Below are 4,557 nucleotides of genomic sequence, written 5' to 3' on the forward strand. Positions count from 1 at the left end.
AAACCCGAGTCATTCCGGTACGTAGAACCGGCTGTCGTGGGAATGTGTAAAATAGTGTCATACAACTTGGTTAAAATTACGGGTTGGCTTTCCTTTATGGCCGTACGTTAATGGGGCGGCGGGCGAAAGGTAAGTGGGCGTGGCACCTCTAACCCACCTTTTTGGAGAGGGACTGAACTGCCATTGAAAAAAATGCAACCCACGTCTACTACCCCTTCGCCCACCGCACCTTTAATGAACGGCCATAATGGAAAGTTTCCCCAAAATTACAAACTTTAATAACAAATTCCTTAAAAACTATAAGATTGCGCGCTTTGAAACGGGAAATGTTTAGTTATTTGAAGGTCGTTTTTGGGGTAGGGGCGGAGGGGGAGGGGGCGTGGCCCCTAAATCCCCCCATTCGAAAGGGGACAGCCCCCGCTTTACGAAAAGTCGTACCCCCCTTCGGGGCCTCCCACAGACCCATGGGGAACAGTTTGAAAATGGGCGAAAAACAGCATTTACCGAGGGAAATTGAGCAGTTTGAAGTGGAATATAACCCAACTAACAGAATCGGTGGGGTTTTTAAATAAAAGAAGTTATCCCAAGGTGGATCTCAGGCGAAAGGGGAGCTGAACACCTTTCGCAGGGAAACCTTTCTGCGTAGGTGGCCTTTGGCCGCACTTAGGGATTATAACCCTCGGCAGTAGAATTCTCCTTTCTGTGTAGCCAAAGAACGGGGGCTGAACACCTTTTGCAGAGAACACCTTTCTGCGTAGACGGCCTTCGGCCGCACTTGGTGATTACAACCCTCAGGCAGTAGAATTCTCCTTTCTGTTTTGCGAAGAAAAGGAGCTGAACACCTATTGCAGAGAACACCTTTGTATATTTATAATGCTTACAGGGTTATATCCTATTTTCTTTCGCCTCTCATTCTTTTGCATATTTTGGAGTTTGACAACTGAACTACGCCATTTAATTTGCATATGCAACCAAAGGCAGACGCGTGATTTTGAAGGTGTTTTTATTTAATGAATTGCGCATAATTGGTTAACATTAAAGTCGTAAAGCAAGTTATTACTAATAGTGATGTGTAAAGTGAAGGGGAATACAAAAATGTATTGGTGAAGTGGCTGCTTTAAGGATGATAGGAGTGATAAATGTACGCTAATTTCCGAATTTTACAAAAAAGGGCATATTTGAAACCCAATTTGTAAATAAATTAGTGACCAAAATTTACAAAAGTGAGTGTTAAAATAATGCGTAGACCCTTGACTACAAGTGTGTGGATTTTTTTTTTGATCGGGCCACCCCTTTGGACGGAATAGCCCAAAATAGTTGTGAGCGCTACTAAACCCCACCCCACCTTTCTGCGTAGGCGGCCTTCGGCCGCACTTAGGGATTATATCTAACCCTCAGGCAGTAGAATTCTCTTTTCTGTGTTGCCAAAGAAGGGGGGGCTGAACACCTTTTGCAGAGAACACCTTTCTGCGTAGGCGGCCTTCGGCCGCACTTAGTGATTATAACCCTCAGGCAGTAGAATTCTCCTTTCTGTTTTGCGAAGAAAATGAGCTGAACACCTATTGCAGAGAACACCTTTGAATATTTTTAATGCTTACAGGGTTATATCCTATTTTCTTTCGCCTCTCATTCTTTTGCATATTTTGGAGCTTGACAGCTGAACTACGCCATTTAATGGTAATTCTCTAGTGTAGGGTAACAACCCCTCAAAAAGGTCCGGGAAAGTCAGGAGGGGTACCAAACGACGCGTTTTGGTCCCCCTATTAACAATCCAGAGGGGGAGGCTAATATTATTAACCATTTAAAAGTTATGAACACAAAACTTTTGCTAAATTTCGTTGTTTTCTATGGGCAATTACACCGACAAAGATTCACTAAATCACCTGTTCTCACTTTTTAAACACTATTAAATTATATAATTTAACTTATTTATTAAACAAACACATAGTCTTATCAATCTAAGATAGATTATTTTGTTATTAAAAAGAAGTTGACAATCTTTGCGAACTGAAACGCGAGATTCCAAAATAGCTATAGTGCTGCCACTGTATTGATATTTCGTAATAATTCACTTTTCCTTATAAGGTGTGTGCACTGTTCAATACTTTTCGGTATCTTCTTTCGTTTAATATATATATAAATAATGAAAATTTTTTATAAAAAATCGCACTTTTGGCACTCCATGACGCTTACTTTTAATTACAGCTAAAATAACTGTAAACCATAGAAGTAGCGCTGCCACGGTATAGCGAAATTTGCTGTTGTTGTTGTTGTAGCGGCTACAACAACCCCGCCCAGATCGGTTGGTATCTCAGTCGTTGTCGTCAAGTTCCACTAACGGCAACCCTAGGAAGCGTGCAGCTTCTGTGGGATCTGTCCACAGGGACAGGGCCGTTAGGGTTGTCGGGTTTTCCGGGCATGCGAAGAGATGGTTCGAGTCATGTGGGGTCTCTCCGCATGCCGGACATTCGTTCGGCACATCCTCATTCAGCCTACTCAGGTAGGAGTTTAACCTGCTGCAGTAGCCGGCGCGAAGTTGAGCGAGTGTAGTGCGTGTCTCCCGAGGCAGATGAAGCTCTGTCTCGTCAATGTCCGGGGGTGGTATGCCTAGAACGGCATTCACAGGTCTAGAGTCTACATAACTCGAGACTGAGTCCCTGTGAATGCCGTTCAGGGCCTGTCTGTACGCTGTCGGGTCCAGAGGTTGCTTGATGAACCTCTGGACTTCGTCCGTCAGTTCATATAGATGCCTCCTGACGTGCTTAGGCGAGGGCTCCTCTGCAAGCAGCTGTCTGTTTGGGTGGCCACTTCTGTGGCTCCCGATCAGGAACTGCTTGCAGAGCATTATGTTGTGCTCCTTAACTGGGAGCATTTGCGCCTCGCCGTGCAAGTGATGTTCTGGCGACATCAGGAGGCATCCCGTCGCTGTCCTAAGTGCCGTATTTTGTCCCGTCTGTAGCTTCATCCACTGCGTCCTACTAGTCCCTGGCGACCACACTGGCGCTGCGTAGTTCAAAACCGGCCGGCCTATTGCCTTGTATGTTGCCAGCAACGTTTCTTTGTCTTTGCCCCAAGTACTGCCGGCTAGCGACTTGAGGACCTTGTTGCGGCGCTGTACTTTATTGACAATAGCGGTTGAGTGCGCAGAGAAGGAGAGCAGGCTGTCGAATGTTACTCCGAGTATTTTGGGGTTATTCACCGTCGGAATTGGTGTGTCATCGACGTGAATCCCCAGCGGTAGCCTGACCTCCTTCGTCCAGGTTGTGAACAGGGTCGCGGAGGATTTCGTAGGGGAGAGGGCTAGACACTTTGCAGTGAAGAAGCGAGAAAGTTCGAAGAGATAGCCGTTTACTTTCAAACACAGGTCATCAATTCCATTCCCAGTCGCCATGATCGAGCAGTCGTCGGCATAGGAGACACTCGAGACTCCCTCTGGTGGTTGAGGGAGCTTTGAAATATAAAAGTTAAACAGTAGCGGGGAAAGGACACCACCCTGAGGAACCCCCTGTTTTATTTTTCGCTGCTTACTCGTTTTGTCTCTAAATGTTACCGACGAATGTCGACCACTCAGATAATTTGCCGACCACCGTTTGAGCCTCTGTGGGAGAGAGGAGGCCTCTATATCTTCTAGCAGCGTGGAATGGCAGACGGTGTCAAACGCCTTTGACAAGTCCAACGCTACTAGAATTGTTCTCTCACAGGGACGGTTGCGGTTAAGGCCACGAGTTATCTGAGTGTTTATGGCGTTAAGTGCTGTTGTTGTACTGTGCACTTTACGGAAACCATGCTGATGCTTCGCTGGGGTCAGGTGGTTTGTGAAGTACGGGAGTAGCAAGGCCTCAAGTGTCTTCGCTACCGGGGAAAGGAGTGTAATCGGACGATACGAATCTCCTTTGTTGGCGGGTTTCCCCGGTTTGAGCAGTGGGACCACTCTCCCCACCTTCCAGATGTCTGGGAGGATGAGAGTGGCCATTGACAGGTTGAGGACCTCCGTTAGGTACGCTACCCCCGCAGGACCCAAATTTTTCAGCATCAGCATGCATATACCGTCGGGACCCATGGCTTTGGAGGCTTTCGCCTTCCCGATGGCCACCTGAACTTCACCGCAAGTGAAAGCAAGGGGGGCACAATTTGTTGGCAGTTTGTGCAGCCTTCTGGTCACTCGACGCTTGGCTTTGTCTACCGGAGGATGCAGTATGAACTGCTGGCTAAAATAGCTCGCGCATCTCTCCGGGTCCGACGAAGCATGGTCGCCGAAGGAAATTTCGACTCTGTCGTCGTGCTTCGTCGGATTAGACAATGACCTCACGGTTGACCAAAGCTTGCTCACACCAGAGGTGAAATTACAGGTCTTCAGGTGCTCCTCCCACTTCTTCCGCTTATGTACGTTCCCCTGATACGGGGATCTCCGGGATCGGCCTGACGAAGGCTATCACGCTCATCAGCTAGAACAGCCGCTTCGGCAGGGAAGTTTGGACGTGGGTCCGATATACATCCTGCCGGTATGAAGCGAGCTGCAGCAGCAGTGATAGCCCTGCGGAACTTACGTTCACCGAG

This window comes from Rhagoletis pomonella, unplaced genomic scaffold (genome assembly GCF_013731165.1).
Source record: "Rhagoletis pomonella isolate Grant_MI unplaced genomic scaffold, Rhpom_1.0 Rhpom_scaffold_00004, whole genome shotgun sequence".
Lineage (NCBI taxonomy): Eukaryota > Metazoa > Arthropoda > Insecta > Diptera > Tephritidae > Rhagoletis > Rhagoletis pomonella.